The 23,119-nt window shown below is 39.4% G+C and overlaps 1 long non-coding RNA gene across 6 annotated transcripts in view; it reads right to left on the bottom strand.

The window, feature by feature from the left end:
* LOC111097339 overlaps positions 1–23,119 on the bottom strand; it is a 569,600-nt gene that overhangs the window by 254,177 nt on the left and 292,304 nt on the right. For all 6 annotated transcript variants that reach the window (XR_005364248.1, XR_005364246.1, XR_005364247.1 and 3 more), the window contains exons 3-4: positions 19,428–19,496; positions 18,233–18,267 (exon numbers count right to left, since the gene is read on the bottom strand). This is a non-coding gene — a long non-coding RNA (uncharacterized LOC111097339). The remainder of the gene's footprint in view (positions 1–18,232; positions 18,268–19,427; positions 19,497–23,119) is intronic.

Genomic DNA, 23,119 nt, shown 5'->3' with positions numbered 1-23,119 from the left:
ATGAAGTGAAATTATCACAGCCGACAGGCGCTAGTGTTGTAATTCAGAGACAGGGCTTGGCTTAGACGGATTTGCAGGCTGTTTTTATTCCAATTTTTAATTTTTTCTCCTTTTTTTTTTTAGTGAAACTTAATCCCCTAATCAGTTCCAATTTACATATTTTCTGGTCTTTTTTCCAGCTCAGTCCTTAAAGGAGTGGTGTTGGAGGCATGGAGCAATTATTTGATTAAATAATTATTCATCATGATGTGCCCTGCTCTATTCTGAGCAAGTGGATCAGTGGCCAAAATACAGATAAACTTACAGGCTGAGCTGGAGACTTCTGTAGCCATTCAAAGCTGTTTGCTTTCACATGTGTATGGATAGGTGTGTGTACATATATGGTGTATGTGTGTTTTTAACTTGATCCACCCTGTAAAGCTTTACTCACACTGGCTCTCCTTTCTAGTCTCAGGGGATTAATATTCTGCTAAATGAAGTGTTGCAAAATTTGAATTTTATTTTGGGGCTAAATGGAATACCAAATGCTGATGCTTATAATCAAGGTAGAATTGTATTCCACCGCCAAATATCCTCATTTCCTGCATGAGTAAACATGTCAGGGAAATTATCTTTCTTGTGTGAAATCACCAAGCCTTTAATTTATACTTTTTTTCCTTTGAATTTCATTTAAAATTGGGTATTTCCAAAAGATCGGTGATTTTCTTTTTCAGGGTTAATTTTGTCCCCCCCTCATTCATAGCTGGCTATTATAACTGTGGGAAGACCATAAATAGAGTGAGGGCACAGGGGAGCCAATTATGTGATAGTTAAGTATTAATCTGTCATTTCTACCAGGTTTTCTGAAGAACCATCAAATTACCTTGAAGCGCTGAGAATCTCCGTGACTCTCAAATAGATACCTTTCAAAACAATCAGAAAAATTAAGAATGATCTTGATGAATAATTTCTTACCTAATTGGACCTCAGGCTTGTATCGCCAGTAAGCTGCAGTTCAGTCACCAAGAGGTAGTATTAAAAATCTCAAAAACAATCCAGCTTTGCAACCTGGTACTTGTTCACTTGGTAAATGTTTATTGAGCATTTGCGATGTGCCAACAATGTACTAAATTCTCTGGGAAACTAAACATGAACAATGAAATAAAAGCACTGCTCCCCCCCAAAAAATGTACCCCAGTAAAAGATGACCTATGCAACCACCCCCAAAATCTGATATTAGATCTTGGTTTTTCACCAGTTTTTACTGGATGTCATTAAGTTTGGTTTTGTTTTTAACAACAGAATGCCATGCCTTAAGTTATCCTAATTTATGTGATAATTCTTTATAGAACATGTTGATATATTGAATAGGGAGATATCGAAGGTGGCCAGACCAGTTACTGAGGTATTATCATAGTTTAGGCAAGAGGAGAGAAATCTGGAAAAAACAATAAAGGCAGTGAGGACAAGGAGAATACAAGTGGAATCAATGTTTGCCACATCAAAATCTTGTTGAAAAACAGCAGGACATGAAAGACGTCAAGGCTGGATTTGTAGAAACTCATTGATGAGAAATTCTTCCAGAAAAACTCTTGAGCTCAGCTGTTTTTATGATTCCCTCACTGGCCTTCCAGAAAACTAGACACAGGAGTAAGAAGCTGACTATTTTCCTTTGGTCATCCATGCTCAGAAAGAGAAGGGCAGAGTGATAAAGAGTATAGGTATTGGCATCAGACCAACCTTCGTTTTAATCCCAGTGCAGTTATTTCTCAGTCGTGTGCCTTTGGCCAACTTATTTTACCTTCTTTATCCTCACTTTCCTTATTTAAAAGAAAAATTGCAGTATGTATCTCCAATATGGATTAAATGAGATTATAAATTTAAAACTGCTGAAATACAATGTCCAGGATGTAGTTGGTGCTCCAGACAGTAATTGTGATTATCATTTTAGTCACTTAGGCTAAGTGTAATAAAACCATGACCTGTAAATACCGTATCCCATAGAGATACTCAGAAATTTTTCATGCTTTGACTTTCAGAAAAACTAAGTAAGAAGGGTTAATCTTGGAAATAGGCTTTCCTACAAATTTCTGTAAGAAATTTTCAAACATTTGATATGAATTATATACTATTTTCTAAATTGTTTTCTCTGGATGCTAATTCAATTAAACCCCAAAAGTACTTCTTGATCATTTGCTGTATGCCCAGAAGCATGGAAGGCACCATGGGAGATATAAAAATATTTTTGTAAGTTCTCTTTGTGGTTACGAATATTATAGTTTAGTTAGAAAGATAAAAATTATACCCGTGAAACAAGGAAGAAATGTTAAGACAGAGTATAAGCAAACAGAGTATTGCTTCAAACTAAATAGTGTTGCTACGAGAATTCAGAGCATTGGTGCAGCTTTGACCAATGACCAAAATTCTTGATTTGTGAAGCTGGAATTGATTTCCAAAGGAAGGATGAATCTGGGCTTAATGGAGAGGGAAATAAAGCAATCCCTAACCTTAGGGGAAAAAATGTGGAGCAAAGAAATAAAGAGAGTGGGCAGACAGTACGAAGGCAGGCTTGGTTATGGAAGAAGAAAGATGTTGGAGCTCAGTGGGAAGGTAGGTTGGATAAACTGGATGAAATCGACTGATTAGTGTCTCTAAGACCAGGCTTGGAAGTTGAGGCTTCGCCTATGGATTATATAAATGGCAACACACTTTTTGAAGCATGTAAAAAGATGATTCCTTTCAGTTTCTAAGGGCAAGAGATTCAATAGTGGACAAAGTAGAGAGTAGTAACGGCAATGACAGCTAACCATCAAAGAGGAAAACAGACAGGTAATGAACAATTGCCACAACCTTATGTATGGATGTGAACAAGGTGTATAGGAGGCTGTGGGAAAGCAGTTCCTATCGAGAAAAGAACCCAAGAGAAACAATGGATAGTAAGAATGGGAGGTGAGAAAAGGCATTTTTCAGGGGACCTCCCCACCATGTTTGTCTCCTTCAAATAGAAGTTTATCTGGCTGGCTTTCAATAACTTTTCTTATGCTGCTTCACCCTCTACAAGCAATTGTATTTATGTCATTTCCTAGTAGACAGCCTCCTCCAAAATCTGGCCCATCTCTAATTTTTATAAGCAAACCATAGTTTTTCCTGTCCTTCTATTATGATGTCCTTGTTTCTGTCCTTCTTGGAACTTCTACATTGATAGAGCTGTCAGATAAAATATAAGATACTAAGCTAAATGTGAGTTTCAGATAAACAATGAATAATTTCAGCACAAGTATGTCCTAAATAGTGCATGGGACATACTTATACCAATAAAAATCTATTTTTTTTCAATCTGAAATTAAAATTTAACTGGCCAACTTGCATTTTTGCTAAATCCATCAATCAACGCTACTGAGCTCATCTATCTTACTCTTTCACCTTCAGTTACATACTTTCATAGGCCTTTCTAAACCATTTAGATTTTAACTTCCTGGAGGACAGAGAAATGTTTTCTATTTCTCTTTCCCTTAGAGCAGAAGATACAAAGAGCAAAGAAGGCCAAGCAGTGGTTATTACAGGATAGCCAAGACCTGAAGCGGTCTGGTTTAAGATAATGGGTCTGCAAAATCAGGGATTAGAGAAGAGTAAGGGCACATCCTAGATATTTACAGCATAATTTAGTTACTATCGGATCTGAAGGTGTTAGAACATGTAATTGGGCTATGTAATTTTTTCCCCTGGCACTTGTATTCAACAGATACTTAGTGAATCCACAAAATCAAAATTACACAAATCACCAAAGAATGCACTATTCTAGATACAAAGTTGAGCGTGATGCTCTGCCTGCAGGAAGTTTATTATATATAGCAATCTACACATATACAAGTAATCTATGATTTCCCATAGGAATGGAACCAACAAGCAACACTTTTGCTTCTTGCCCCCAGGACACTTAGCAAATCCGGAGACATTTTCCAAGGCCATGACCAAGGGAGTCATGATCATTTGCTGTATGCCCAGAAGCATGGAAGGCACCATGGGAGATAAAAAATATTTTTGTAAGGGAGACCTTAGCTAAGGGAGACCTTAGCTGTTGAGGTCTAGTGGGTAGAGGGCAGAGATGCTAAACTGTAAAATGCACCGTACTAACAGCTAAGACACCCAGATTAAAAAAATAATGATAATAACGATCACATCCAAAATGTCAGTAGTTAAGACACTGCCACAGTTGAGAAACTGTGAATCCAAAAGGATACGGTTAGAAGAAGCAACACCTCTGCCCAGTGATCGGAGAAAGCTTCCATATATGAATACAGTGGAATTAAAGACAACCAGAATGGCATGAGCAAATACAGCAAAGTCAACATCTGCTTAAGGAACAGTACAAAGTGTTGATTATCCTGAGGTCATAGTTTGTGTTGGAGACCAGCAAGTGGCAATAAGGCAGAAAGCATCTTGGGCCGGAACCGTGGTAAGCACTGAACAGGAAGCTATGAAACTCCAGATTGTCAAGCATTGCCACTAAGAATGGTGGTGGAGAATTTGGGAGATGAACCAGTATGTGGCAAAGATAAGTTCATTTGGAAATTTGAGTTTATATTAGAGAGAGTTGGAAAAAGTCACTGAGTACTTTTACTTTCCAGGGGGCCAAGCTTCCAAAACAAAACAAAAATATGGTAGTTAAGTAATCTTGACTATGATTCTAAATGAAACAGTTTACTTCCTTCAACTCTTCGTCCCGTTCCACCCCCACCCCCCAACCCTGCCCCGGAACCAAAGCTGTGGTCCATATGAGGTCATTTCTAATTTTTTTGTATTAACATCACAACCTTGTGAGCTCACAGTTTTAATCCTTCCTCTTGATCTTGTGGTAAAGTCACAGGAGTCCCATTTTCATCTTAGGCAACTCTACTGAATTTTACATGCTGAACCAGCCCCAGAAAATGGGATACAAGAACAAACTGGATAAGCTGAGAACCTATCTTAAATTCTGTGGTTCAGAGTTTGGAACTGAACCCAAATATTTTGGTATTGGGGCTTATTTCTCCTTGGCAAAACATGGCCTTCTGTTTTAAAGGAGTGGGGGGAAGGTTTTAAAAAGCTTATTAAAAAGTCTCGAAATGCTTCTTCAACATCAAATAGCTCCTAGAAAAATATTTTGATGAGTTAAGTGTAAATGAATCAGAAACATATGGATTACATTTCCTTTAGATTACACAGGGGTTTCAAAATTAAGGGGGAAAGTGCTCAGGGCAAAATGCATTTTGGATTTTATTGAACCCAAAATATTTGAGAAATAACTCAAGATACTCGAAGAACCCAAAATCCTGCCAGGCTTCCCAATCCCTTGTGTAAAGCAAATTAGATTTTAAAATTCTTTTTGCTTTCGTGATCTATGGTATTACATGAAATGTGGATGAAAAACTTCTTTTCTATATATGGCTTTTATCCTGGATATTTTCACTTACAACGTTGGCAAAATTTGAGATTCCAAGTATACCGTAGATTGGGTAATTTGGCTAGATGGCTCGGCCTCTCCCTGCCCTGCTCAGTGACAAGAACATCGGATTTGTCTCAGGCACAGTCGCAGAGTGAGGGAGTAAGCAGAGGGCTTCAGATACTTTTCCAGTAAATGGTAGGACACAGCATTTATAATTTGCCATCTTACCATTCTTTCTTTATTTTTTTGTTTATTTTATTATTTTTTTAACTTAATTTTCTGACAAAACCTTTCCCTTACAGTTTGAGACGGGCTGATTCTAGATTTCAAAAATGCAAAGTAACTAATGCCTATTTATTTACTCGGTCTTTTGCTTATCTCAGTGGCAAGGCCAAAGTGTGGCTGGACTCTGTAAAACTATCATATACCTGCTAAGCAAATAGCTTGAAGACAACTCCTAAGCCACGCTTCCAATCAGTTTGCTGTTCCTACATCCCTCCTAACATAGAATCTTTGAGATCCATAATGTTTATTTATTCTTTATTTATTCTTTCATGCTTTCATTGAACAGATTTTTTTTTCTTAGCAGCTGCCATAACCATGTACATAGCAGTGGGTATGAGGGGGCACAAAAATTAAATAAGGCATAGCCACACATTTTTAAGGACCTTCATATGGAGACATACGATTCTCCAGGACAAAAAAAAAAAAAAAAGGACCCAGAAATATGTAATCTCCAAAAGCATACTGTGCCAAAGTAGGGGCCGCCAAAAAGGAAATAGCTGCCTCAAATTATAGCTACATAATAGTAGTTATTTCAATCTGATCTGTGTGATTCTGTTCAGAGCGTTTTATAGTAGAGAGTGCCTCTTTCAGCGAAGCGTAGCTACTTTGTATGTCTTTTCAATGTGTTTCCCTCCCTTCTTCCTCTGGCAAACTCTTACTCGTAACTCAAAACCCAACCCTGTGCCATTTCCCCTATGATATCTCCCATTTCTACCGTGGTTGAATGAAATATGGCTCTGAATTTACACTATCTATTGAACATCTACTCATTTATATCACTTTTAGCATTGTGTTTTAATTAATTCATTTACATCTCAGAGCCTCCTATTAACCATCAATTTTTTCAGAAAAGGGACTCCATCCAGTCTTATTTTTATTCCCAGTACACAACGTATTGCCCAGAACACACGAAGCCCTTACGTGTTATTGAATCAAGGGGTGATTGGCTAAATCGTGCTATTATTAAAAAGGAAAATAAAGGACAGAAGTATTCTACGGTTCCAATCTCAGATCCGTTCTTAAGTGGCTTAAAGAATCTCATTCTACATTCTATGCAGTACAAATTACTCACATTTGGTCTTAGTAACTACATTGGGTTACTAATGACACAGACAACACAAGTCAGAGGAGCAATCAAAAGTTAGTGTTTGGATGTATTGAGAGAAATGTACCCACTCGCACAAATCAGTCTTTCACCCAGCCTCTGCCTAGGCTGGACTATAATTTCTCGAAGGCCTTCCTTACGGTCTATAGTTCAGGAACCATGGGTAGAACAGTACATAGTTGGATGGTGGCATACCAAAAATTTTAAATATATTTCAAATATAAGAGGCCAATTTTATCAGATAGGAAATGTACCTCTTGCTCCCTAAAGGAAAATGTTCTGCAAATATTTACATCAGCAAAAGACTCTTTTTAATAGTTATCCATAGCTTTTAACTTCTCTTAGATTTTTGTGTGCTTTTTTGGATGACAGACAACATTTTAAAACACGCATGGTTGGGGTGGCCCGGGTGGCTCAGTGGTTTAGTGCCACCTTCAACCCAGGGCGTGATCCTGGAGACCTGGGATCGAGTCCCACATCAGGCTCCCTGCATGGAGCCTGCTTCTCCCTCTGCCTGTGTCTCTGCCTCTCTCTCTCTGTCTGTGTCCCTCATGAATAAATAAATAAAATCTTTAAAAAAAAATGCATGGTTATCTGGAAGTGGTCAGGAACATGATATTAAAATATTTTTCTTATCAGGGAAGATGTCTTTGCAACTCCACGAAGCTGGAATAAAACAGAAGAGTAGCACATTGATTCCAAAACCCCAGTATTCTATATAGAGATTTAGAAGATTTTTTTTTATTTTGAAATATATAATCCATTTTCCATGGGACCATTGGCCTCTCAAACACATGCATAAAGAAAATTTAACAGGAGTCAACATTTAGTCTCTTTCTTTAAGATTCCCAAATCTTTGGTCTTTCCCGATTTTTATTTAAAGCCTCTATTAGTTTATTAGTTTGACAGGAGCCCAGGTAATTACACTGGCTTCTAGGTCCTACTGTAAGTTACGTCTGCATCTCCCTGAACGCACACAAAATTTAGTGCCACTGCAGCACTTCTCAAAACAAATAAAAGATTTGTGAACTAGTCACCAAGCATCCGACGCAATTAACCTGCATTTGTTTCTCTTTTGGCATTTTCACACAATCGAGGCCTTGTAAGAAGTAGGCACTCCTCAGATCACACTGTGTTTTCTTTAGAAGAAAGTGTGCCAAAATCCTCCTGCCCTACGTAACTAAGTCTCAACTAGCAGAAGGTGGACAGTTACAGCACACACACACACACACACACACACACACACTCCTCTTCCCTCACAAACACCATGATATACACATAAAGAAAAAAAACCATAACTACAAAAATATTAATGTAAGGGATAGGATAAAATTTGATAGAGATGAAGAGATGAAGAGTGGCTGCCCACAGTCTCAATCAACTGTGGCATTGCTTAAGATAAAACTAACACAATTCATTCAAAAGCATCTCCACTGGCAATTCAGAATAAAAGGAGAGAAAACAGGAATTACTTTGGAAAAAAACTGGATTCTTTCTTTTTTTTTTTTTCTAATTTTTGAGACAAGTGAAAGTAGAGCTTACTTGAGGTACCTACAACTCAACAGCTTTTAATTGCCAACCTCAAGCTGTCACACTTTGAACTTTTTTTTTTTTTGAAGAAAAAGTCTTTAAAATCTGGTTAATTAGAACTGACTGCCATTAACTCTTTGATTGATTTAGCATCCTGTTGTGCTGGCTCGTGCTCACGGGTTCCCCACTGGTTCCCGTGAGTTGCTCCTCCACACTGGTATGGATACTACTGGGTATGAACTCGGAGCCACACAACATTCCTTGTTATAAAAATCATTTATCAGGGAAAAACCAAATAAGGTGCATGTGTGGTCTAAGCAGACCCAGGTAGTTACAAAAAACGTCTACTCCAACTCAATATCAGACAATCCCTTTAACCTCTTCATGACTCTGTTTCCTTGTCTGCATTATGCAGCACAGATTGGTGAGAACACATCCCATCGGCTCTGTGAAGAAATTAGATTTTTTTGTGTGGCATTCCTTTAATACCCCCATCTACTGAGCACTAGATGCCACACACCTTGATAAACATTTTCCATATGCTATTCATATAATCCTATAAAGTAGGCAATGTCATCCTTATATGTAGGGTGGTGAACCTGACAGTTAGCAAGCTTTAATGAACTGGCATCCAGTAAGAATCTGAGTCTTAACTTAAGCCTAGTTTTGTCTGATTCTGAAACTCAGCTCCCCATTATCCTACACTTTTGTCTGCCAAGTTCTTTATGGTCCAACATATTAGACTTGCAGCTCTTGCTCTGTTATTTTAGAGAGAGAGAGAGAGAAAGGGAGAAGTAAACCCTTCACTAAATTAATGAATGGAAATAATAAAATCTGTCTCTTCTCCCAGAGAAGTGCTATCTTTGGAAGTATGGCAACTTTTTCTCCTTGGTCAGACTAGTTTGCTAAAATGTGCATTAGGGCCTGAAAGAACTATAACGTTTCTTAGGGTGTTCTTTTGGATACTTCTCTATGTGCTGAAAGAATCATTTTGCAGAATAATAAATCAACCAGATACTTATCAACAAGAATGTTATTGGCATGTATTAGGAGACGATTCTCCATAGATCTCTCCCCAAAGACACGGACTGCACTTTGTTTTGAACTGTCTGTCGATCTATCACATATCTATTTTTATCTTATATATTTATCTATATCTTTAAATCTACATCTATCTATATGAATATACTTACCTATCTATATAGATAAATGGAGAGGGATATAGATACATATCTTCATTTGGAATTGGGGTTATGTTTGTTGTATATTTTTTTTTAAAATATATGTTACCTAATTAACACAAAGGCATTCTGGTTGGGGCTATATATCTGTTATCTATCTGCATGATCCTTGTATCTATAAACAAAAATGTAGCCATATTATCACACCATCAAGCAATTAGTAAGTTTTCAGTAGAGTGAGGTTTCCTTGCCTACACTAGCTGATGATTTTTTTTACCATAAATTGCCAAATATACATGCAATTATAATTATATAATAAAATTCTTGGGGTAGCCAGTCTTGGATTTGAATATGGGAATGGCTTCCAAAAAGAATTTTTTTAAAGATTTTATTTATTTATTCATGAGAGACAGAGAGACACACACACAGAGAGGGTGGGGGGCAGAGACACAGGCAGAGGGAGAAGCAGGCTCCATGCAGGGAGCCCGACGCGGGACTCGATCCCAGGTCTCCAGGATCAGGCCCTGGGCTGAAGGCAGCACTAAACCACTGAGCCACCTGGGCTGCCCCCAAAAAGAATTTTTGACCTGAAAACTGCTGCCCATGAGCAAAGGCAATCTTACAGCACTAGCATTCTCCTCCTGCTTTTGACTACTTACAGTTTCCATGAATATTCATTTTAACCTGCTCAGTGGTGTGTGAGAAGTATCTGAATCAGTAAGCATGAAGAGAACCCAAAGTGTGCATGAGTTACACTGAATGTGTGTTAGCTTTCCTGGTGATCATTCTTCCATACCCTCTATTTATTTCCTCATTGGAAAAACCTGCTGTATTCGATTGATGTCTTTAAACCATTATATACTTCCTGCTAGTCCTTGCCAAAGATGTGTGCCTTACTTTTGCTAATACCCTATAATCCTAAACCTTCTGATGTTTCAAAGCTCCTAGTATCATCTCACCCCTCTGCCACTCCTGTGAACTGGATACTTTTTGTCTTATAGCTGTACTATGAACATAATTACAGTTAGGAGGAGATTCCTACTTAGCACTTAAATCAGTGACAAAAATATCAGAATATCAAATATATCAGAATCATCCTAGATGTCCATAGGTAGAGTATGTCAATGACATCCACCTCTTTGTGAAAACAAGGAGATAATTTGTATAACTGCGCTTTCACAAGAGTAGACTATATCTACTATAACAATAAGTTTAAAAAAGAAGAGATTAAAAAATAACAAGACTTAGTTATTCACTCTTTTGTATCAAGTGTCTATTATATGTACTTACTATGCAAAGTACTAGAAAAATAACAATTAATGAAACAAAGCAGATGTCAGACCTCATGCAATACATAAGGGAGATGTAGCAGGAGAATCAAATATAGAACTGGATTATGTTTATGAGCAGAGAATAAAACAGATAAAACAAACTAGAAAATAAAATGTAGAACGATCTTTTAAGAACATGGCCATATAATTAATGAGGCACCACTGATAAATAAATCTAATATGCCTTCTTGAATTGAAAGAATTCTGTGCAGAAAGTCCATGAAAATCACAGGTCCAAAAGAAAACTGAGCATACAAATGTGCTATGAGTATTCTGTAAAGAAGTAACTGTTTAAACATGCAATCCCATAATTAGCCTGGATCTCTCATTCAAGTACTGCAGGTCAAAACCACCAACTTTTCCAAGTCAATGGGGAAAAACCTTCCATTTCTCTCTTGTGTATTTGAATGTGTGTAATTAGACTTCTCCTATGCCAACAAAAACCCATGAAGGCTTTTTCTATACAAGTTTAGATTGTTCCAGCTCCAAAAATGGGATAAAACGTGCTGGTACGCCATCAGCAACACCACTGGATGGGAAATACCACCATGCCATTTCAGCCCAGAGGTCACTGCTCTCCTCTAAGATAAATAGCAGAAAATAAAAAAGAAACTGAATAAATGAAGCAAAAGAGAATGCTATTAGTCTCATGACTGCAAGGGATTTGACGTTGAGCTTTTCCTGCTGACTTAGTAGTAGTAGATGTTTAAACTGATCCTGGTACATGGATGAGCTACCAATGTGGTAAAATCTGAGGTCACTGACAATTGTTAATATTTGATTTGACTACATATTACATAAAATCAAACTAGCAGTATTTTCAGCAGGATAAGTGGCCATTTCTCTCACCAAAAAAACCCAACCAACCCATCAAACAAATCTGAGTTGGCAGTCTACAGCAGTTACGGTGACTACTGAGATACTGGAGAGCCATATTGCTATCATTTCATTCCATCCTGGTGGCAGATTGAAATTTCCAATGATAGTCACAACATGTGATCCAATTAACCACACATTCTTAGGCAATATGACCTTGCTGATCTCTGAGAAAGGAGTGGAGAAAAGTTACCTCTCCCCTTTATTTTTTTTAATTTTATTTATTTATTTATTTATTTATTTATTTATTTATTTATTACCTCTCCCCTTTATTTTTTTATTTTTATTTTTTTTCTTTTACCTCTCCCCTTTAAACTGAGCCATCGGGTAAGCAGTCACCCGGAGCAGTGGGGATGCTGTATAACTTCTAAAGTTAGGTCAGCAAAGCCCATGCACCTTTGCCTGTTTTTTGTTTGTTTGTTTTGTTTTGGAACATCTACTATTAGAATCCAATCCTACACTGTGAGAAGCATGAGCACTCAAAAGGCTGTGAGTAGGTCCTCTGGTTGACTGTCCCAGATGATCCTTGGTACTGGACATTTGATTAAAGAAGGCTGCAGGTCACCCCAGTGCTCAGTCACTTGAGCCTTCACAGCTGAGGTCCCAGACACTGTGAAGCTTCACAGAGCCGAAACACACCATCCCCACTGTGCTCTGTCTAAATTCCTGAGCCCTGGATTCCTCCAGTATTATAAAATAGCTGTAATTTCACATTACTGAGTTTGGCAAAGTTTATTATACACTAATAGATCATTGGAACATGCATGCTCAGAATGCACTGAAGATGTGTGCTGGAGATCCAGCCATTGTACCATATTCCAGACATCGAGAAGGAGAACACAGAGAAGCAGGATATACTCATTACATTTGAAGGGGGAAAGAAAATTATGCTTATAGTTCATTGGTGAAAACCTCATTATATAGAATTACCTAGGTTCAAGGCAGGCCAGGGAATGCACTCTTCAAGGTAAACAACTACATTTTTTTTTTTTTTTTAACAACTACATTTTCAAGAAAATGCTCTGTTCCTAGAGAGTTTGGCAAGAATATGAGACTGGAAGCTTCTGCAGCAAACACCTTTTTTATTTTCAATTTGGTGTTAGGTACTTCCACTTCTATAATCAAGCGTTTCATCAGACAGGGGTGCTATGTGTACTGAAAACTCTTGTACATGTACAAATGGAAAATCAGGAAGAACGACATCTAAGTAGAGATGTCTGCATCAAATCACCATTTTTCTTATAAAACAGATGAATCGAGAAGATGAAGTATAGTTAAGAAAAACCAAGGACATTGCCTTAGAAGCAAGAAGAGAAGCAAAACACTGATCTCGGTTAATTCAATTATGGCCCGAGGGTCCCTGGGCTGGTAGAGGATAAAAGAGAAATATCATACATTAGATTTCCATTAAAATTTTTAATTACCTAAGGATGAGATAGGAGGGAGATCCTTAATATTTTTATTCTTTAGATAAATCAGGTTAAGATACTGCTGCACAGGTTGTTCTGCTGATTTCAGGTTATTTATGTTAGAATAATTTAATCCAATTCATACAGGACCCTCTTATTTCCACCATATTTTCCACTCAAATTATTAATATTCTTGTGTTCTTCTGTGGGGGGCACCTCAAGACTTATATTTGTGCACTGATATGGTTTCCTCTGAGAGCTCAAATTTAGCCACAGTAGCTGAGATGGGTACTAATTAGCTAAGTTTAACCAGAGCAGAGATTTTACTAAGATTGCATGAAAATCTCAGTTGACGGCTTCCTCCATAACCAGAGTGAAATTGATTCACTGAAAGCAGAAATTTTTTTTTTACAATAACGTAGTGAAATTCATTTATTAATTCCAGCAGTTTAACTATAGATTACTTTTGGATTTTCTAGACACAAATTAATGTTATTTGTGAATAAGAAATGTTTTATTTCTTCCTTTCTGATCTGTGTCTTTTTTTTTTTTTTTCAGAAAATGTTTCAAACGCTAGTCAGGTCCTTCTCTGATCACTGGTGTCTAGGGAATTTGATAGAACACAGTAGGGATTCTAGAAGATTGGGCTTGGATGCAGCCTTTCCAAGATAGAAAGCAACGATGTCTTGGTGTGAAACTGTTAACTCCATTCTTTAGCAAGGAGCCCCTGAAGGGCCTCAGAAACATTATGGTAAGAATCATGATAATAATAATGATCGTAATAACAAGTAATAATTAATAATGATACCAAGTACTTTTCAGCACTACTTTGTATCTAGTACTTTTAAAGAACTTAGCAAGGATTGTTTCATTTGGTTTTTGCCCCAACTCTATGAAACAGACCCTACTGTTCTCCTTTAGCCCATCAGAAAGCTAAAGTTAACAGAGCTAAGATTCAAACTCAAGCCATTGGGCAGATGACAAAGCAAATGGAGCATGATGGGGGTGCTAAGGTCTGCTCGTCTTTTTGGCCTCATCTTCCACCTCTTTTGACCTGGATTCATTAGCTCTGTGATGTGGGAGATTTCTGCAATGGAATGAAGCTACCTCTGAGATATGAGCACTTTAAACATGAGCACCCAAGTAGCTAGGGCTGGAAAGTGAGCTAGACAGACGACCACGAGGAGTAATGCCATCAGGATGTAGGTGACTGTGTCATCAAGAGGGAGTCTCCTTCCTTCCTTCCTCTTTTTTTTTAATCCTTTTTTTTTTTTTTTTTTTTTTTTGCAAGACACATTGCCCTAATAGAGGAGTGTGGCTTACAGGCAGCCTCCCTTGAATGTGCTTTGGGAGAGAGCCTAATACCTCATATTTTTAAAAAGAAAAAAAAAAAAAAAAAGAAAAGAAAAGAAAAAAAAACCTCTCTCTCACACACACACATTCACATATATATCCAAGCCAAAAATATCAAGGCGTTCATGGCTGTTAAAAAGCCAGGGAAAGCTGAGTCGCACCCTTCAATGTTTTTCTTTCAAACACATTGACCACCCTCTCTTCACAACATCTTATTTATTGAAGGGCGAGCTGTCCAAATGGAAGAAAACTTTGCAACATTGAAATCTGGATTCATCCCCAAGTCCTCCTTCCTTGCAGCGCCTCCCACCCCCTCTGTCTCTCCCTCCCTTGTCTCTCCATCTCTGTCTCTCCTCCTCCCCGTCCTGGGCATCAGGGGCTCAAGATGTCCATGGAGAGCTGGAGGGGAAGGGGTTAATCTGCCAGGCTTGGAGCCAGGCCTCTCTTAACTGGGGAATTGGCAGCTAGCAGCTTGGAACGCTGCCTCGAACGTCTGACTGAACGTTTTTATTATCCTTTTTGCCCAAAGGTGGCTTTTAGACACCCACAGCAGCACAGGGCTTTCTGATTGGGATTCGACAGACAGGAGCCAGAAAGCTGTCTGCCCCTTCTGCGATGGCTGGGGAACCCCACGGAGGAAACCACCACCCCCTCCCCAACCCAGGGGTGGACTTGCCCTCCCTCACCCTTCAATAAACTGCAGAGCTGCCAGGGGACTCATAAAATCGGTGGGGAGCTCTGAGAGCAAGGGGGTAGGGAGGGGGAGGGAGGGAGAGGAAGGAGGAGGGAGGGGAGGGGGAGGGGGAGGGGGGCAGGCCCGGCCCAGGGACTCTCAGAGCAGCTGAGGACAGAGACAGAGAAGAAGAGAAGAGCCAGACACAGAGAATGTGATGCCATGAGGGGCCATCAAGTTGAAGGCCAAGGGGAGCTTGGAAGGGAACTGCTGGGGAGAGGACAGAGGGAGAGTTCAGAGAGAAGCAGAGGGCTTCAGGCATCCTCACCCAAGCCCCATCCAGGTCCCGATGGGCCTTTGTCAACGGCAATTAAGCCACGAAGGGCCCGAGTCACCATTTTTATGGAGTTATTTTAATTGCTTCATCCCTCAATTAAAACAGACTGGTTTTCACAGGGGCAAACACTGGCTGCTTGGCGATCTCAGATGAAGGGTCGCAGGCTGGAAGGCCGAGGTTGACCTTTCAGTCCTCTTTCCCTGTTGCCAAGCAAGAAATGCAAAGGCCCCCAGGGATCTGGAAGCATGCTGGGGGGACCTCTAGCAAGGGGCCGTCCTTACCTAAAAGGAGAGCTGTGAGCTGAGAGATGGTGGGGGGGGGGGGGGAGGCCAAGCACAGGCCCAGTGGCAAAAAATAAAAAGGTTTTCTGGGGGTGTCACCTTTTGTCTCTTTTCCACATAGCCACCCCCCCACTTCCCAGCAACCAGAGAACACATCCATCAGCTCCCGACTCCTCCCTTAAGAACATTCCTAAAGTCCTGGTGTGGAGACCTGGAGAATCAAGATTCTGCAGGACCAAAGCGCAAGTAGGATCCGGGAGTTCTGAAGCATTAAGTGTTTACTTAACAATAATGAAAGTTTCTGGGGTTTTACTGCACACAAAGCACCTCCTTCTCACACATCATCTCTGCACACCCATGACGCCATGGCACACAGAGAATGGCAGATGTTATTCATCATCCCAATTAGCAGAGAAGGGAAGCAACGAAATGGGTCTCAAGGTGTGGTCCACAGACCACATACTAATAATCTTGTTAAAAATGCAGATTCCCCAACTCCACTCTATAGACAGACCAAATTGGACTCCCTGACCAGCTGCATCTTGGCCCAGACCCAAATGATTCCCGATATGCTAAATTTAAGAAGCATAGGGCTCGCAGTTTGGAGTATCTTATCAGTAAGTAGCCCAACAGGGTTTTTCCAGTGGCTCAGTTATTTCTACTTTTATGGAAGATGGCACTGAGGCTCAAAGAGGTTAGGTGCCCTATCAGAAGCCACATCAGAGGCCACTGTAAATTCCTAAGAGATGTAACCAGGAACAGCAAAGAAGAAATAAATACTCAACTAGAAACAGTAAAAACCAAATCTAGCTCTTCGGACTTCTGATCTACACTCTTCTTTTGGCTTCCATTAGACTGCCTCCTTGACACGGGCAGGATTTGACCCTGGTTCTTTCAGAATCCATTATGGACGCTTCTAACATGGGTAACACTAGTATGCACATTTATTTATGCCTCACAGCACCATTCCTGATGAAACAAGCCACTGATGTTGGTTATACTCTTCTAAAGGCAGTCCTATAAAAAAAATGCCCACTTTTTTCTACTCAGACACTATTTTAGTTTTTAACCAAAATCTCTGAGGCAGAAGAAGTGCAAGGATCATTATTCCAATAGTCAAAGTGTAGTAATATTAGGTGTGCCAGGCACCATTCTAAATTCTTAATATATGTATTAAGTTAAACAGATGAGCTCATTCACTGTTTTAAAGCAAACCACTGAGGTAAGTACCAGCATTACCTAATGAAGACAGTGAGACCCGACATGACTCCCCACGTTTACACAACCCTAAATTGTAGGGCTGGGCTATGAAGAAGACTTTTTTGGCTTTGGAGGTAGCAAGCTTAACCACCACTAATGTTGCCTCTGCTATGAGAGGCAGAGGGAGATACTGGACATTGGGGTGGGGGAGTTCTATGTAGGTAAGTTTTAATGGAAAGAAACAAAATCACCCCTCATAGTCCAGCACTGGGCCAGCCACATAGAACTATAAATTTATTTTTGCAAAAGACATCTAAAGGTACCTTTAAAAGAAGTCATCACTTTTAAAATCAATCAACCAATCAAATAACACAGATGTTAAGCGACCATGAAGCTGATGTGGTTTGATAATTTTATTTCACAGATAAGGAAATCAAGGCTCTGAGAGGTAACGCTACCTCTCCAAAGTCTCAGATCACTCAACGATATCAGGTATTGGCCAAGCTGCCTAGGTTGCAAGTACAATCAGTTTCTTGAAACGGTGCCTTGGGTGAGTATATCAGCAATGGAGGGATCTATTGCCATGATAATGCTCCATCATAAACAATCACAAAACCTCAGTGGGATGCAATAATAAGTGTTTATTGCTCACTAGTCTGGCGTGGTTGGCTAGATGCCTCTGCCGATCCTGACTGGGCTTTCATAGTTTTGGGCTGAGCTGACTGTTGGCTGATCTGGGATGGCCACAGCTGGGGCAAGCTGGCTCTGTTCCACAAATGTCTCCTCCTCTCGCTTGGAAAAAATTCTCATGTCAATGGAGGAGGTACAAGAACACAAGTGGAGATGTGCAAGCGTCATTTCAAGTCTCTGCTTGCCTTGTCATGACTCCAATACTTTCTTCGGTGAAAGCAGCTCACATGGCCAGCCCCCGATCAGAATTAAGGGCACTGTACTTTACCATGAATGCAACTGATCTACCACAGTGAGGGAGGAGGAACAGGATTGTATAGTAAAAACTTTGTCAAGGAGGAGATAATAAGTCAAATAAGCCAAATGACGCGATGTTTTAACCTCCAAGGTCACAGCTTCCATTTGGGGGGCCACTGGCTACATTTAATAAATGAAGAGAAATACATTCAGGGAAAGACTGAATTTCAGAAGTACATATCATTTTACAGAATTAGGTGCACCATGCTGGCAAGTGTTATATTGAATTTGGGGATTCTTACCTTATTCATAGAAAAACGCATAGAAAAATGCATCTTACCTTATGCATAGAAAAATGTCCTTTTTAAGAAGTATCTGAGAAAACAAAATTGAGTATATATCCAATTGAAATTAAATTTTGTTTTATAAATATATATGTTTATATTGTAATTTTATATTATAGATATATGTATATGTCATGCTAAAAAGTAAGTTTGCTCTGGCAACATAAATACAGTTTAATTTATAAAACATTAATGTATCGGCAATTTATAAAAGTTGAATATATTTGCAGCTTGTCCAGAATTCATCTACAACTAATTTGGATACACATAGTGAAACATTAAAATGCTTTGCTTTGGTTAATTTTCTTAGATGGAGATCTAAAGATTTTTTTTTAATCTTTATTTTGTATATGTATGAGTGTGTGGAGCAAATATCTAAGGATTAAAATCTCTTCCTCAAGAAGGTAAAATTCAAGTGTCACTTTTTTTTTCTTTTTTCTTTCTTTCTTTTTTTTTTTTTAATGGTAACTCTTATTCTTGGTAAAGACCAGAACTATTTTCACCTTTTCTCCCTGGTAGTTGAACTAATTCCATAACTGGCTATTCACTATCATTTCTCAGATCTCTTGAAAAGAGTTTTCTAAAAATTCATATGAACCCACAGGGCCCCAGAAGCATGCTAAAACCCATAAGAGCAAGAAAAGAAAAAAAAAAGAAAAAAAGAAAACAAACACAAGCAAAACAACAACAACAAATGCAATCCTACTGATAGAAACTCTTGCAAAATCTGTTTAAAAAGTATCTCACATACTGTAGCCAAATCCAGTTATAAAACTAAAATATAAACATAAATACTAAATGGCTTCATTAGAATTATTGGCTTTCAAAAACCTGAGATTATAGAGCTCTGGACATGTCATGTTGTATGTCTTTTTTTTTTTTTTTTTGGATGCCTCTTACATCTTTTTTTTTTTCTTTTTCCTTTTTAAATAAAATTGTGCAAACAGGTGAATATTGTACTGTTACAATGGGTGCCTTGCCAGGCCCCTGTAAGAGGTTAATTGTTTAAAATTCAATGTCACAACATTATCCTTTAAGATAAAAGATCATTTTAAACAGGTCAAGTGCAATGCAACTTCTAAATTCAAGAATTCCTAATTGGCTTTGTCAAAACACCCTACTTTCTAGGCTAGTTCCTTTTTTTTTTTTTCTTTCTTTCATACTGAAAGGAAATCCTATAAGTTGTTTTACCTGATGATCTTTGATTTATTAGAGGAAACATGTCCCCTTAATCCTGGAGGCAACGGTAACTTCATTAACCTGAAGGTGGAGAAAAGTAAGAGTTATAAAAGTAATATGGATTAAACAAAAGAACAACCCAGAGGTTGACAGATCAGATCAGTTGTGGGGTTTTCTTTCCCACATTCAGGGGCATGTGGGATTGCCTCCTAATGAGTAATTCACTCTTCTTGTGGGACCCATCTATTTGCTATTAAAAGGTTTAATTATTAATCTCCAGTCACTATTTATCAACAACCGCTCAACTTGGTGATGTCTTGGGACATATATCTGTTCTCTCTGGCTGTGGGTTTTCCTCTGTTGGTTCACGGCCTCGGGACTTCCCTGGATGAAATCTGAAACTGGCCCCATACATAGTGGGCCAGGAGAGACAGGAGACACAGGCGGGCCACTCCAGACAGGCAGGTGGTGGGCTTAAGAACCAAGGGAGCTTACTTCCAAGGCCCGTCCTGGGTGGCACAAGACAAGCAGACCTCTGCACCCACTGCAAGAATCTTAAATGTTTATATATAGAGGCCTGGCAGGGTCCAACGTGTCTACACTCCTGAGGGTCTAGACACATCGCCGTCCTAGAAAATGGCTCCAGCTATGAGGTAGGGTGGGGGGTCTCCTACATTTCAAGGACAGAGGAAGGGGTTAGGAGGCTCTGATCGCCTCAAGCCACATCTCCAATATGTGTATGTGTTGGGGGGGTATTGTCTCAAAGACCTCCTCTAGTATCATATTTGACTATGATCTTAGAATTTGTCAGGAAGGATATATGATTGAGTTGCTCTTAAGGAATGCCTGGGGAATCAAATTTTCTTTAGCAGATGTCATCTGGAAGGAGACCAGTTCCACTATACCCAATCTTCGCATACATTGGGGCTTTTAATTTTCCCTACGTGCACAGAAATGCACCAATGGACTTTACCTGTTGAAATGTTTTGTTTCATCTCAACCTATCATTCTGTGTTTCTCCAGGGTATCTATCTGACTGTGTGCAATGATGAAGGTAGCGGGAATGCCCAAACAACTATTTGAAATAATCTATTCAGTCAACATACACGCACACACAGTTTTTGTAGCAGAAAACATCCTCTTTTTTTTTTTTTTTTTTTTTTTTTGCTTACTTAAGAGGGGGACTGAATTTGTAGGTAAGAGTCATCAGATAGATAGTCTTACACCGGTCCTATTGTTCCTTGAACGTGTACGCTTCCCATTTGATTATCTGGCTTGCCCTTTGCAAGCAAAACAGCACATTCCTTTCAGGATCTCACTTTTTTCTAATAATAGGGCCGATGGCAGCAAAAAGGATTCTATAAACTCAGGTGGTTATTTACCAAATGGGTGTATCTAGCACGTGTAAATATATATATATTTTTCAACCTGGTTTCATAAACATTATCTCCTGGATTGTTGCAAAAACCACGTTGATAATTCCAGCTGGAACATTTTCAAAGCTTCCTAAATTCCAAGAGCATTTTCCTATATCTTCTTAAAGATACATGGACTATTAGCTTGTATTACAGCTGTCTGTGGATAGAACTTTCCAACCTAATAGACTAAAAATGCCTCAAGAGCAAGGGTTGGTTTTTTTCAACCTCTGAAATCCCCCCGGCACCTGGTACCATAAGAATCAGGGCAGGTATGCCCACTTAGCAAATAATCTGAACTGACCTGCAAGGCTTACTTCATGGGTATGTGGCCTACACAGTTTTCCATGTTACCATGTTCAGAAGGGCCCCGTGCTTGGTTTAACACTCCCGAGGCACCATCTTGAAATTTGTAAAAATTTTTGAACAGGTGTCCCCCGATTTTCATTTTGCACTGGGCCCCACAAATTATATAGCCATTCCTGCTAAGCTATGTGGGTATGTGTAGTAAATAATACACCTTGCACCCCCACACACAAAAGGTTTGGCCCTTTGCCCTCAGATCTTGGGAGCTAAACTCTAAGCCCTTAGAATGTCTTGTCTAAAATGGGTGACTTTGTTTACCTGGAGGTGTTGAGGAATTCCAGCAGTCTGTGTAACAATGAGATTTATTGGGGGAGGGGTGCTTAGGCCACGTGGAGTCAGCTCACCCTCTGCAGGGGCCAGAGACTAATCATACAGGCAGTCAGCCTTGTCTAAGTGACCAACCCTCAATAAAACTCTGGACGCCAAGCTTGGGTGAGCTTCCATGGTTGGCAACATTCTGTGTGTATTGTCACACACTGTTGCTGGGAGAAATAAATATTGTCCAAATGACTCCACTGGGTGAGGACAACAGGAAGCTTATGCCTGGTTCCTCCTGGATCAGCTTTATGCATCTCTTCCCTTTAGATTTGACCTGTTTCCTTTCACTGTAATAAACCCAAATCATGAATATATTAACTTTGTGGAGGTCGACTGGGCCTTCTAGCAAATTATTGAATCCAAGACCACCCTCACTTATTGGGGACTCCCTAAACTCACAGGTGACATTAAAGGGCTCTCATTTCGTCTGACTTACTATTAGGTTTAATCAATGGAGAAGCCACATAAAAGACTGGACAAAATAAGGGAAGGAAGCCCAGGAAATGTATAATCCTGACTCTGTCCCTGTGACACAGCATATTAAGGTGGCTGTGTTCCTGAAGATCCGAGGGCTTACTGCTTCTCACAAGGCATCCTTTTCTAAATAACTCTCTCCTCCTGGTTTCTGGGAACATTTCCCCTAACCTCCTTCAGCAACAGCCCTTCACTGGTAACCCTGGGTTTTTGTCAAGTGGCTCCCCTACATTCAGTGACACCTTTGTGTAGTTGACCCTTGAACAGCATGGGTTTGAATTATGCTGGTCCGTGTGTGTGCGTATTTTTTCCAACAAACACGATACAGTATGGTACATGTCGTTTCTCTTTCTTATGATTTTCTTAATAAGATTTTCTTTTTTCTAGCTTACTTTATCGTAATAAGACAGTGTACAATACACATAACACACAAAATATGTGTTAATTGACTGTTTATGTTATCGGTAAGGCTTCTAGTCAATGCTAGGCTATTAGCAGCCAAGTTTGGGGGAGTCGAAAGTTATACACGGGTTTTTGACTGTTTGGGGTCAACTGTGATTAGTTCCTTTGTAAGTGACCCCCGATTTACTTTTCCTAATTTGAATGTGTCTTCTGTTTCCTGCCACGACCCTGACTGACATAAAATACGGGAACAAAAAGTACGTAAAATTTTTGACGGTCATGGCATTGTCTTAAATTCTGCAACAAAAACTTTAACATATTTGTAACCAAGAAAAAAATATATTATTAAAAAAAAAAGTAATGACATATCTGGACAAGTAGCAATTCCACTCTCCAGACATCCTAGTCTCTAAACTTAGCCCTCTCTTCCTCTGACTGCCTCTCCATTTGAGGACAATAACCCCCCACCTCTCCCTTGCTCCCTCACTATCATCCATTGGTTGCTCTGGCCACTCTATCTTCTCTCCTTCTAACGCTGTGAAAACTTCTTAGAATTGCTGAGCATCTATTTGCAGTTTAATTCTAGACTTTTTGTTTTTATTTTACTTTTAGTAACTATGTATATGGAGGGTGGTTTCTGTGGGGGGAGGCAGGTCGATTGCATCCTCCCTCTGGCCTGGTTCTAACATTCCCAGTGCTGTGCAGAGTGGTGGCAGTGGAGGGCAGGAC

This window comes from Canis lupus, chromosome 9 (assembly GCF_011100685.1).
Source record: "Canis lupus familiaris isolate Mischka breed German Shepherd chromosome 9, alternate assembly UU_Cfam_GSD_1.0, whole genome shotgun sequence".
NCBI classification, from domain to species: domain Eukaryota; kingdom Metazoa; phylum Chordata; class Mammalia; order Carnivora; family Canidae; genus Canis; species Canis lupus.
Note: the sequence above shows the minus strand (reverse complement) of the source record. Positions and strands in the feature narration are given on the sequence as shown.